The sequence below is a fragment of the Mustelus asterias genome, chromosome 4 (genome assembly GCF_964213995.1).
Source record: "Mustelus asterias chromosome 4, sMusAst1.hap1.1, whole genome shotgun sequence".
Taxonomy (NCBI): domain Eukaryota; kingdom Metazoa; phylum Chordata; class Chondrichthyes; order Carcharhiniformes; family Triakidae; genus Mustelus; species Mustelus asterias.
In genome coordinates this window covers 63,014,221-63,028,410 of record NC_135804.1, presented here as the reverse complement: position 1 = coordinate 63,028,410, position 14,190 = coordinate 63,014,221, and the positions used below count along the sequence as shown (strand labels likewise).

General features: G+C 44.4%; 1 protein-coding gene across 1 annotated transcript in view; it reads right to left on the bottom strand.

Annotated features, from left to right (window-relative positions):
* Nucleotides 1-1,634: 1,634 nt before the first annotated feature.
* The window catches only part of LOC144492752 (RNA-binding Raly-like protein), a 698,557-nt gene continuing 686,001 nt past the window's right edge, over nt 1,635-14,190 (bottom strand). The window contains exon 8 of the mRNA XM_078211139.1: nt 1,635-2,272. The gene's annotated coding sequence lies outside the window, so the exon portion shown is untranslated. The remainder of the gene's footprint in view (nt 2,273-14,190) is intronic.

The following is a 14,190-nucleotide window of genomic DNA, read 5'->3' as shown; positions in this document are numbered from 1 at the left end:
GGAAGGATAAACTGGCTTTGGAGGGAGTGCAGCGCAGATTCCCCAACAGTAAAACGAGGAGAACAGGTTGCATAATCTAGGCTTGTATTCCATCGAGTGTAGAAGATAAAGGGATGATCTAATTGTGGTGTTTAAAATGGTTGAAGGATTTGGTAGAGTAAATAGATAGAAACTAGTTGATCTGGTGGGAGAGTCCAGAAGAAGCTAAGGGACATGATAGTATACAAGGCTATGGACCAAATGCTGGAAAATGGGATTAGAATAAATCGGTGTTTGATGGCAGACACAAACACGATGGGCCAAAGAGCCAGCTTCTGTGCTGTAAAACTCTATGATTCTATGACCAAAGATTAGAGCTGGGCCATTTCAAGGTGTGGTCAGGGGTGTAGTGATATTGTTGCTGGATTAGTAATCCAGCCACCCAGCTCTTATGAAGGGTTATCCAGCCTCAAAACATTGGCTCTATTCTCTCTCCACAGATGCTGTTAGACCTATTGAGATTTTCCAGCATTTTCCGTTTTTGACCCAGAGTAATGCTCTGGGGACCTTGGTTCGAATCCCACCATGGTAGATGGTGAAATTTGAAGTCAATAAAAAATCTGGGATGATGATCATGAAACCATTGTCAATTGTCATAAAACCCATCTAGTTCACTAATGTCCTTTAGGGAAGGAAATCTGCCACCCTGGTCTGACCTACATGTGACCTCAGACCCACAGCAATGTGGTTCACCCTTAAATGCCCTCATTAAATGCTGGCCCAGCCAGCGACACGCACACCCATTAACGAATAAAAAAAATTGCACTTAAGGTAATGGAAATCTGGAACTCTCCTCTGGGGGCACGAATGGAAAATCTCAAAAGGGAAATGGATAGATGTGTGTTTGGTACAGTATGAAGGAATTTGGAACTGAGGTGGGTAAGTGGATTTGTACAGTCATGATTTATTGGATCTAAGGGGCAGAACAGTCTCCTTCTGTTCCAACGTCCCTTCCTCCTCCTTTCTTGTGAATATTCTCCCCTCAGGGAGCTGTGCACCCATGGCGTTGCCTCTAAGATCCCATCATCCATGCGCATGCTTCCATGACTGCTTGGAGATCAGGAAAGGCAACCCTAGCTGATGTTAGTTCCCTCTACACTGTTCCCAGGCCAGGGAACACTGAAGCCACCCATCCACCCTTTCCCTCCCACCCCTTGCTAACAGTGCAGACTGAAGTTCAAAGCTGAGGCCTCTCTGATCCCTGTGGTGCAGTTAATCATCGCCTGGCCGGCAAAGTCATCAGGAAAAAAGCAGAACCTGTCAGGAACGACCAGCCGAACACAGGCAGACCATGCAAACAACTATCACCGAAATGGCAGTAAATGAGCAGGTCAGAAGCATCATGACTTGGGACAAAAAGACTTGCATTTTGACAGCATTTATCAGAACCTCAGGAGATCCCAAAGCACTTTAGAGCTAATTAAATACTTTATGAAGTATAGTCACTGTTGTAATGGAGAAAATGCAGCAGCCAATTGGAGTACAGCAACCTCCCACAAACAGCAATGAGATAAATGACCAGGTGATCTGTTTTAATTGAGAGATAAATATTGGCGGGGACACAGGGAAGAACTCCCCTGCTTTTCTTTGAGAGAGAGAGTGGCTTTGGGATCTTTTACATCCAGACAGGGCCTGAACTCAACATCTCATTCAAAAATAAAACAGAGCCTCCGCCAGTGCTGCATTCCCCCAGCCCTGCACTGGGAGTGTCAGCTTATATGCTTCAGTCTCTGGAGTAAGAGCTCTCAACTGCTTTATCCTTTTTGATTCATGCACCAGCTCTGAACACATACACAGAGGGAGAGGAGGAGATGCCCAAACAAGAAACAAGACAGTTAAAAAGATTTTCTTTTGTAAAGCGTTACATTCTCTCTTCACATCAATTTCTGAAATTGTCCCCGTTCCCCCCTATAAACCGAGAATGGTCATCATTGAAAATAAAAACCCACAGGAATCTGGGGGGGGTTGGGACGAGTTGGGGGGGGGGGGGTAAAATTTACAGCTATAATACAAGTGGGACGTCGGTCGTCCCAAACACAGTTGCAATCGGAGAAAGGAAGTGGCGGAGTTTTCATAAAAAGGCAGTGCGCGCACCAGAGCGGATAATGAGTCGACATCAAACTGTCCGGAGGATTCTGGGCTGTGCCTTGTTGAGTGGAGTTGATGAAAGCTGCAGCTGCCTCTTTGCTTCTTATTTTGTTTGTTGTCTGGTTTTCCTATTGGCTGTTACTCACTGCAAAAAGAAGAGGTGACTGTCAGTGAATGGAAGTTCTACACACGATGGGGAGAAAGAGAGAGAGGGACTACAGTGCATTGTGCCTTTTGCATCTCCTTGTGGCGTAAAAGAGTGGGAGTTATGTTTTGGTTATACAAGGCTCTGGTTAGGCCCCAGCTGGATTACTGCACTCACTGTACCTCGGGAAGGATGTACAGGCCCTGGAGAGTGTGGAGCGCCAAGTTGACAGGATAATTCTAGGCCTCAGAGTTAAATCATAATGTCGAGTTGTATTGACTAGGCTCGGAAGTGATGTATATGAGGCGTTTAAAATGATTGAACCTGACTATCCCTCAGTTCCCACTACCTGTGTTTTAACTGAACTCTGAAACACCTCTTCTCCCAAAAACATCTCATATTCACTAAGTCTATGAGCTAAATCCAGCAAATAATTACCACAGCCAGGTTAAGGTGGTCACATCTGGGAAGTAGGGTGAATAGAGCCATTTCCTCTTTTGGGGGGGTATCCAGAACAAAGGGGAATAATCTAAAATGAGAGCTTGGCTGTTCAGGGGTGATGTCAGGAAGTGTTTCCCCCCACGAAGGTTAACGGAAATCTCAAACGCTTTCCCTCAAAGAGCTGTTGTCTCAGGTCAATGAAACATTTCAGAAGTGAGATTGATGGATTTTTTTTGAAGGGCAGGGATATTAAAGGGCATGGAAACCAAGGTGGGTAGACAGAGTTAAGAAACAGATCACCCACGACCTAATTAACTGATGGGACAGACTCGAAGAGCTGAATGACCTCCTTTCATTCTACCAACACCGCTCTGCCTTCTGTGTCACCCTCTTGTTTGTCAGTGACTAATGAGGTATGTTGGGGATGAGTGACAATAGTGAACAGTTGTGGAGACAGATATTGGAAACCAGAACTGAAGGGCAAATGCAGTTGGCCTAGCCTCATGGCTCCCCAATAGTAACTGCTCTCTCTGTGAAGTTATCTTACTTTTTCTGGGCATGTAGTTATTGCCCTGTTCTCCTATTTCTTTGAGCTGTGCCCTATTCCCTGGCTATCACTGTAATGTTACAAACCGCACTGATGATAAATGGGAGGGTATCCCAAAACCTAAAAGGGTAACTTGGAACACCGGTTCATAATGTTGTGCATGTCTTTTTTTTATATTACGTGAGGAATGATATACAACTCAGTGAGGAAGCAGCAGTCTGGTCACTGTGTGAACAATTAATAAATAATAAATACTATTTATTAATTTAAAAGAAAACACAAAAATACACAGAACAAGAGGACTATAAAACTCTACGACACTTAAGGATACTGACGACTATACACACATAGTTTAACCTGACTATCCCTCAGTTCCCACTACCTGTGTTTTACCTGAACTCTGAGACACCCCTTCTCCCAAAAACATCTAATATTCAGTAAGTCTATGAGCTAAATCCACCAAATAATTACCACAGCCAGGTTAAGGTGGTCACATCTGGGAAGTAGACTTCTGGTTCAGCAAAGGTGCAAAATGTCTGCTTCTCTCAGGAGACTTTGACTATAGCTGCAGCTTGCTGCAGTTCTCATGTTGGTTCTCTCTTTCTTTGCTTCTTTTTTCTACAGTTATACCATTTCTTTCTCTTTGATTTTATCCCTTTCCACTGATAGGCTCTCATCATTTGTCCAGCCATCTGTCTCTAATCAATTCCCTGCGTATTTCTTAATCTTAACTTTCCCCAATTCTTACCAGCAAGGTGTATTTTCATGGGAAAAGAGCTGTGCCTCTCCCTGGTGACTCACTATCTCGTGACACTCCTACATAGAAGAGACAGAACAAGATTCTTATCTTCAAGCAGGACAATCTTATTAGCATCCACCTGTCTGTCCTGAGCGTAGCAATACTTTTCACAAATTGGACCCTGCAATCTCCCTAGGCAAGAATGAATCAAGTTTGGACATTTTGAGGGACAGGATTTCTCTCTAAAGAGACGATTCATTATATTAAAGTTGATGGAAAAGTTATGCAAAGCTGAGCACCAGTCAGGACATGGGGGGGGGAAGAGTTCCAAACACTGGATTGTTCGAGCTTGATTTATCATGGCATCGGGACACCAGCAAGACCGAGTTTGTCAAGAAGTGTCACTAACACCAGGACCAGAGACAACCTGGAACAATAGGCCAGGGCTCACTTAAATCCTCCCACAGCAGTTGCTGACAGAAAATGAATTCAGAGAACCATGGGCTAATATCAACTGAGGGAGGCCTGACCCACCATGTATGGCATCGACTGGTGGATGCGAAACGTTCCGTCCAGACCAGAAAATAAAACCCAAATATTCCATCAAACCTCTTTGCAACTCTAGGGCCCAGAGGGAGGACTTAAATCTACCACCTACCAAAACAAAGTTGACAACCTTTTTCCTAATTTGGGAGATAATAAAACAGGAGAAAGAAGGAATTTGCCAAAGACCCAAACTGTGCTACAGGATGACAGAATGGTGTGAAAGGTGAAAAGGCTGTCAGAGACGTTGATCCTGGCAGCATTTGCATTATTATTAATCCCAGCCTCAGTCAGCAAGAGGGCATCACAAGTGTAAAACTTGCAGCTGTGGTGCTGTGAACCTCATTATTATATATGGAAATTAGGGCACTTGGAACTGACAGGATCAGGTAACGTGAGGGAGAACAATCCTGTGCCTGATTTTAGTTATCTTAAAACACTGTGGACAGAGAGGAAATTCACGTTGCAGCTTGATAACAAATTCTTACATTTTTTCCAATACCTTTCACAACTCCCGCCTTCTGCAAAATAAAACACTTTCTTTTCCTTTTCAGAGTGGCAGTCAGTGACCAGTGGGGTACCACAGGGTTCAGTGCTGGGACCCCAGCTATTCACAAGATACATTAATGATCTGGACAAAGGAATTGAATGCAATATCTCCAAATTTGCAGAAGACACTAAGCTGGTTGGCAGTGTGTGCTGTAAGGAGGATGCTAAGAGGCTGCAAGGTGACTTGGACAGGCTGGCTGAGTGGGCAAATACAATATAATGTGGATAAATGTGTGGTTATCCACTTTGGTGGCAAAAACAGGAAGGAAGATTATTATCTGAATGGTGGGCAGTTTAAGAAGAAAGGGAAGTGCAACGTGACCCAGGTGTCATGGTGGAATAGTCGCTGAAGGTTGGCATGCAGGTACAGCAGGTGGTGAGGAAAGCGAAGGGCATGCTGGCCTTCATGGCAAGAGGATTTGAGTACAGGAGTAAGGATGCCTTGCTGCAGTTATACAATGCCTTGGTGAGGCCACATCTTGAGTATTGTGTGCAGTTTTGGTCTCCTAGTCTGAAGAAGGACATTCTTGCTTTTGAGGGAATCCAATGAAGGTTCACCAGACTGATTCCTGGAATGGCAGGACAGACATGTGAAGTAGAAACATATAAAATCCTAATGGGACTGGACAGACTAGATATGGGAAGAATGTTCTCGATGTTGGGGAAGTCCAGAACTAGGGGTCACAGTCTAAGAATAAGGGGTAAGCCATTCAGGACTGAGATGAGGAAGAACTTCTTCACTCAGAGAGTTGTAAACCTGTGGAATTCTCTACCACAGAACCCTGTTGGGGCCAGTTCATTAGATATGTTCAAGAAGGAGCTGGACATGGCCCTTGTGGCTAAAGGGATCAAAGAGTATGGAGAGAAAGCAGGAGTGGGATACAGGAAGTGCATGATCAGCCATGATCATATTGAATGGTGGTGCAGGCTCGAGGGGCTGAATGGCCTACTCCCGCACCTTTTGTCTATTTCTGAAGCCACCGTTAGTGTAGGGAACATAACAACCTATTTACACATTGCAAGCTTCTACACACAGCAATATGGTAAATAACTGGATAGTCTGTTTCAGTGATGGTGGTTGTGACATAAATGAAACGAATGTCACCATGGTTCCAAAGGACCATAGGCTGAGGTTGAGAGCTGACTGGTTGTGATTTAATCTCAGGCGAGGGGTTTGGTGGAGAAGGTTGGACCTTCATGAGCAACCTGTAGGAATTGCTGGCCAATCCGCTACATTATTACACTATCATACCCTTGATTCTGAACTTCTCTCTCTTTACCCTCTCCGTCCCCTTTGTTCTGTTCATTCTGTGCAATTATATTGTTATAGATTTTGTTAAAAACAGTACCCTTCTTTAAATATGGACATGGCGAGAATTAAAATGGCTGCCAAGAGGCTCCTGACTTTACAACTGCTATGGTGTTAAGCTTCTGGAAGGCTCTGAGTGAGTTAGAAACAGACATACACAGACATGAAAAGGCTTTTGAAATTCAGTGAATCCTCACATAGATAATAGCTTTCTCTGGAGATGTGAACAGTCCTTTCCTATACCAACAATTATGTAAGAATTGGGCCATACAAATTAATGGCTGGGACATTTAAGATTTAGAGTCATAGAGACATAATTGGGCCTTCTGCCCAACTTGTCCATGCCGCCCCTTTTTTTTAAACCACGAAGCAAGTCCCAATTGCCTGTGTTTGGCCATAGAATCCCTACAGTGTAGAAGGAGGCCATTCGGCCCATCAAATCTGCACCAATCACAATCCCACCCAGCCCCTATCCCCGTAGCCCCATGTATTGACCCTGCTAATCCCCTTGACACTAAGTGACAATTTAGCATGGCCAATCCACCTAACCTGCACATCTTTGGACTGTGGGAGGAAACAGGAGCACCCGGAGGAAACCCACGCAGACACGAGGAGAGCATGCAGTCTCCACACAGACAGTGACCCAACCAGGGAATTGAACCCGGGTCCCTGGTGCTGTGAGGCAGCAGCGCTAACCACTGTGCCACCATGCCGCCCCTTGACTAATTACCATGACTAAAAAGACAGGAGCTAAGATAAACCCTAGACATAGGAGAACCAGTTTTATTATTTGGGAGCATTCAACAATTTTGGACATTGGTCATCTTAGTTTGCTTGCCAAAAGTATAAAAAGGGCAGAGCAAGCTGCCTAGAGATAGAACTATCACAAGTAGACCATTCAGGCCCTCGAGTCTGCTCCGCTATTCAATAATGTCATGGCTAATCTGATTTGTGGCCTAAACTCCACATTCCTGTCTCAACCCCCTTTACATAATCCTTGACCCCATTGTCAATCAAAAATCTATCTCACTCAGCCTTGAATATGTTCAATGACCTAGCCTCCACTGCTCTCTCTGGAAGAGAATTTTGAAGACTAATGGCCCTCTGAGAGAAAGAATTTCTCCTAATCTCCAACTTAAACGAGAGGCCACTAATTTTTAAATTGTGTCCCCTGGTTCTAGATTCCCATGATGTGGAGATGCCGGCGTTGGACTGGGGTAAACACAGTAAGAAGTCTCACAACACCAGGTTAAAGTCCAACAGGTTTATTTGGTAGCAAAGGCCACTAGCTTTCGAAGCGCTGCTTCTTCATCAGGTGAGTGGGATTTCAGTTCACAAACAGGGCATATAAAGACACAAACTCAATTTACAAAATAATGGTTGGAATGCGAGTCTTTACAGGTAATCAAGTCTTCAAGGTACAGACAATGTGAGTGGAGAGAGGGTTAAGCACAGGTTAAAGAGATATGTATTGTCTCCAGCCAGGACAGTTAGTGAGATTTTGCAAGCCCAGGCAAATCGTGGGGGTTACAAATAGTATGACATGAACCCAAGATCCCGGTTGAGGCCATCCTCATGTGTGCGGAACTTGGCTATCAGTCTCTGCTCAGCGATTCTGCGTTGTCGTGTGTCGTGAAGGCCGCCTTGGAGAACGCTTACCTGAAGATCAGAGGCCGAATGCCCGCGACCGCTGAAGTGTTCCCCAACAGGAAGAGAACACTCTTGCCTGGTGATTGTCGAGCGGTGTTCATTCATCCGTTGTTGTAGCGTCTGCATGGTCTCCCCAATGTACCATGCCTTGGGACATCCTTTCCTGCAGCGTATCAGGTAGACAACGTTGGCCGAGTTGCAAGTGTATGTACCGTGTACCTGGTGGATGGTGTTCTCACGTGAGATGATGGCATCTGTGTCGATGATCCGGCACGTCTTGCAGAGGTTGCTGTGGCAGGGTTGTGTGGTGTCGTGGTCACTGTTCTCCTGAAGGCTGGGTAGTTTGTCAGCCTTCAGGAGAACATTGACCACAACACCTCACAACCCTGCCACTGCAATCTCTGCAAGACATGCTGGATCATCGACACGGATGCCATCATCTCACGTGAGAACATCATCCACCAGGTACACGGTACATACACTTGCAACTCGGCCAATGTTTTCTACCTGATACGCTGCAGGAAAGGATGTCCCGAGGCATGGTACATTGGGGAGACCATGCAGACGCTATGACAACGGATGAATGAACACTGCTCGACAATCACCAGGCAAGAGTGTTCTCTTCCTATTGGGGAACACTTCAGCGGTCAGGGGGATTTGGCCTCTGATCTTCAGGTAAGCGTTCTCCAAAGCGGCCTTCACGACACACGACAGCGCAGAGTCACTGAGTAGAAACTGATAGCCAAGTTCCGCACACATGAGGACGGCCTCAAGCGGGATCTTGGGTTCATGTCACACTATCTGTAACGCCCACGACTTGCCTGGGCTTGCAAAATCTCACTAACTGTCCTGGCTGGAGACCATACACACCTCTTTAACCTGTGCTTAACACTCTCTCCACTCACATGTCTGTACCTTGAAGACTTGATTACCTGTAAAGACTCGCATTCCAACCATTATTTTGTAAATTGAGTTTGTGTCTTTATATGCCCTGTTTGTGAACTGAAATCCCACTCACCTGATGAAGAAGCAGCGCTTCGAAAGCTAATGGCTTTTGCTACCAAATAAACCTGTTGGACTTTAACCTGGTGTTGTGAGACTTCTTACTGTATCTAGATTCCCCACAGAGGAACATCATCTTATTCTGAGATGTACATCATCTCAGTATCCACTCTGTCAAACCCTCTCAGGACCTTCCATGTTTTAATAAGATCACCTCTCATTCTTCGAAATTCCAATGGATATAGGCCAACCTGCTCAACCTTCCTTCATAAAATAACCCTTCTATCCCAGGAATAAGCCAAGTGAAACTTCTCTGAACTGCTTCTAATGCAATTATATCCTTTCTTATGTACAGAGACCAAAACCGTACTCAGTAATATAACTGAGGTCCTGTACAGATGCATCAAAATTTCCCTACTTTTGTACTCACTTCCCCTTGCAATAAATGCCAACATTCCATTTGCCTTCCTAATCACTCAGTGTTCTTGCATACTAACATTTTGTTATTCATGTACCAGGACACCCAGATCCCTCTGGAATGTAGATTTAAATAATATACTTTCTATTCTTCCTAGTCATTGATATAGATGGGAAACAGTCGATGGTCAGCCCTAATCCCTGTGACACTCCACTAGTTATATCTTGTTAACCTGGCCCTACTCTCTGCTTCCTGTTAGGTAACTAATCCTCTATTCATGCTAATATTTTACCCCTCTACATCATGAGCTGTTATTTTAGAGAATATTTTAAGGTCCAATTTTTAAACTACAGAATTCAATTTTTAATCTTTATTTATGAGGGTACTCTATAGATTCAGTGATGTTTGATATGACACCATATCAAATATCCATTGGAAATCTAAGTACACCACATTCATAGGTTCCCCTTTATCCACCTTGCTTTTTACTTCCTCAAAGAAATCTAACGCATTAGTCATAGAATCATAGAATCTCCACAGTGCAGAAGGCGACCAGTTGGCCCATCGAGTCTGACCAACTCTCCGACAGAGCATCTTTTCCAGGTCCTATCCCCATAACCCCACATATTTAACCTACACATCTTAGGACACTAAGGAGCAATTTAATGTGGCCAATCCACCTAACCTGCACATCTTAGGGCACTAAGGGGCAATTTAGCATAGCCAACCCACCTAATCTGCACATTTTAGGAAGTCAAACAAGATTTCCCTTTAACAAAACCATGTTGATTGTATTATGATTCTTTAAATATCCTGCTTTTTCCTCCTCAGTAATGGATTCAGCATTTTCCCTAGGTTAGGCTAATTTCTGCTTTCCTGCTTTCTGTAATTTTAGGTTTTAGGATTATTCTATTCACTGGGACCTTTTCAGAATCTAAGGAATTTTAGAAAAAAATATATAGATTAACATGAAGCAGAAAAAGTTTGCTTATAATAGATGTTAGGTAAATTATACAACTGCGAGCCAGGCTGAAAGTAGAAGATTCAGAACAAAACTGAAAAAGCAAAGAAGAGACACAAAGAGAGAGCATGAGAAGAGACTGGCAGTTAACATAAAAGGGAATCATGGCTGAGTTGTTAGGAAGAAACTGTTCCCAATGGTGGAAGGATCAAGAGCCAGAGGGCACAAATTTACAACAATTGGCAAAAGAAGCAATGGTGACATGAGGAAAAATGTCATCATACAACAAGTGGTTAGGATCTGGAATACACTTTAAAAAAGGCAATTGGAGATAGACAGAAAAATGAAAGAGCAGATAAATGGCATTCATTCGATCATTCTTTCAAAGAGCTGTACAAGAACAATGGGCCAAATGGTCTCTTTCTATGTCACATCATTGTATGATTCTATTATGGCATTGGATGTATAATTCGCAATGACATTACTTTGTAGAGAGCATATCAAGATTGCTGTCCTTGTTAATGCAGGTGCATCTTTGAAGACCCGATTTTACCATTGAGTTGCGCCCCTTTTCGGGTGCGAAAACTTGGTAAGGTTGGGCGTGAGGCGAGTAGCGCAATCCGCACCCACCTCCGTGTCGGTTCCCCTTTACCAAGGCCTGAAAATGGCCGCGATTGGGACTGCGCCTGAAACAGGCGCAATGACCATTTAAATGCATTTGCTTGCATTTAAATTGACTTAATGGGCTGCACGCCCAACCTTACCGGCACTTCTCCCTTTACCACCACTTTCGCCCATCCAGATTCGGCATGAAACAGACATGCTTCACAAAAGTCTGCTTCGGGCGCTCCAGTTAGTGAGGAGGTAAGTGCTGAATGTCCGACTGCTCTCTGCCCGAGATCAGTGGGGGGCAGGGGGGAGGGGGTCCACTGCCACTCTGCCTGTGATCAGTTGGGGCGGGGGGGGGAAGGGTGAGTCTGCTGTGACTCTGCCTGAAATCGGTGGGGGAGTGGGGGCCAATAGTGTTTGGGGGAGTGGGACAATGTCCGTGGGGGCCAAGGGGAGGCATTATCCGGCCTGGGGGTGACGTGGCAGGGGAGCTGCATTCTGTCATTTTTTTTCCCCTCGCAGTTCGAAGCGCCGATCGGAGCTGCAGGATTTCGGGCACGTTAAGCCCCGCTCACAGGCTTCTGCAGCGCGATTCAGAATTGCTGATATTTTTTCAGGCAGAGTGCATATGGGGGTGCCTGAGAAAGGGTCTAAAAGTTGTATCTGAAACACACCCAGTTTCAAGTCCGCCCAGCACTTAGAATCAAAATGGTAAAATAGGACCCGAAATGTATCACTGGCTGGCGTATGCAGCCAGTATTGGCACATTTACCAAAAATAGCCACAGTTTGTTTTGAGCCTGCTCTAGTGGGGCTTGGTGGTAGATGTCCACTTCATAACAAGCACCCTTGGCAAAGGCTGTTTAATTTCCTTTCCACATACCTGCGTGCAGCATGTTAGGAATTGCCCCAGTCTTTTAGTGACCTCAGTGGTTGGCATTCCTATTGTGGCACCATTTACTGCATTGACACTATTCATTATTATGGAGAATGGGCCAATATATTCACGTTGTATCTTATAATTCCATTTTTTGGTATAGTGTGAAATTCATCAGTTGGCATCAAGTCATCCAATTAGAATCACAGAATGGTTACAGCACAGAGGAGGCCTTTTGGCTCATTGTCTCTGTGCTAGCCCTGTAAAGTGGCAGTTTACCTCGTGCCACTTTCCCTGCCTTTTTTCTGTGGCCCTGCAACTTTTTCCTTTTCAGGTAATGATCCAATTCTCTTTGGAAAGCCTCAGTTGACCCTGCCTCCACCTTTACATTACAATGACATGCACACAATATCACAGCTTCCCCCTTTCTTCAAGGAAAAATTTCCTTTCCAAGCGAGTATTTTTACCTATTATCCCTGCTCCCCATCTCAAGTCCCTGACTTTATAAATTCAGATGATATTGAGGCGTGACAGTTCTTGCACATCTTGGTCTGTCACGTGTGGTGGAATAGTAGTATACTCTGTGTTTCTGATAGTTGGCTATCTCCATTTGATTTATTTTTTTGCACTCCTTTGAGTTGCTTTTCTCTTTATTAACAGCTCATCTTATTTTGGACACTGGGTTTGTCCTATTACTTGCAAAGGGAGTCAGCACTTCATTCATTCCTGGAGTGGAATCAAGTTTATTTTTCCATGGTGTCTGCAATGTTCTCTCTGGATATATTGTGGAACCTTCATTGCCACCAAATCACAATTTCAACCAAACATTTCATTGTTGCTGTATTTTCAAATCAATTTGACAGCTTACGAATCTTTTCCTTCTGCTCAATGGGTTTCAGCACGTCTGAGACATTCAGTGTTTTTTCTCCTTCTAGCTCCTTGCACTTAAGGGTCAGGTTTATAGTTTCTGATTTTATTTTGGTTTTTTGTTTCTCTGGCCGCAGTATAACTTTGTCCATCGTTTCCTAGAATCATAGAATCCTTACAGTGCAGGAGGAGGTCAGTCGGCCCATCGGGTCTGCACAAACTCTTGGACACAGCATCTTATCCAGGCCCTATCCCAGTAACCCGATGTATTTACCCTGCTAATCCCCCTAATCTACACATCTTGGTACACTACGGGGCAATTTAGCATGGCCAAGCCTAACCCGCATGTCTTTGGACTGTGGGAGGAAATGGACCATCCGGAGGAAACCCACGCAGACAGGAGGAGAATGTGCAAGCATCCACACAGACAGTCACCTAAGGCTGGAATCAAACCTGGGTCCCTGGCGCTGTGAGGCAGCAGTGCTAACCACTGTGCCATCGTGCCACCCACTTATTTTGGTTTCACTTTGGCCAGGTCTGTCTCTGGCAAAGTCTGAACTTGTTTCAGTCCTGCAATTTTGCTACTGATGGCTGCATCATCCACTTGCAGCTTGGGAAGTTCTCAGGTTTTTCCTTTCACTGCCTCCTGTTTGCTATTCAGCTGCTTCTTCAGATCCCCAGTCTTGTACCTCTTGCCTTCCTCCTGCAATCTGGATTATCGCTGAGTCTTCTCTGCCAACTTCAGAGTTACAGTAAATTCATTCTGCTCCTCTTCGTAATCTTCCATAGGAATAAACTTCAGCCTGAGGGATTCTTGTAGCCTGTGAAGATTTGTCAACAGGTTTTCCTTTTCTTTGTGAAGCTCGTTTGCTTCATCTTGAGCTTTCCTCTGATTCAATAGAGTCTCCTTGAGTTTCTTCGCTGTGCTTTCATTCTGCTGTTTAAGACAGTCTTCATTTCTTCATGTTACTGAATGATCAAGCATTCCTTTTGCATTCAATCAACTGTTCCTTTAGTTGTTTATTCTCTTGTTATCCTGACTCTGGTGTCTCTTGTTGCCTTTGGTGCTTTATTAAGAGTTGCTCTCTTCTGGGGTTTCGCATTGCCTTTGGCACACTGTTGTGAGTCACTCTCTCTCTCTGGGATCTCACGTTGGCTTTGGCGCATTGTTGGGATGTGCTAGACTTTCGTCTAAAATCTGTGCGCTCCCATAATATCTGTCAATGCATTTTAATATCCCACCAAATGTTGAATATTGAATTGTATGTTGGCCATAGGGTACTTCAGCAACAAATGAAGCAAAAATAACCAAAAGGCTATAAATTGGTACTCATTCTGATTCCATGTTCAATCTTGAGCTTCTCCAGTACCTTAAAGACTCTCACACTTGGGTCTGGTTTAGCTCTT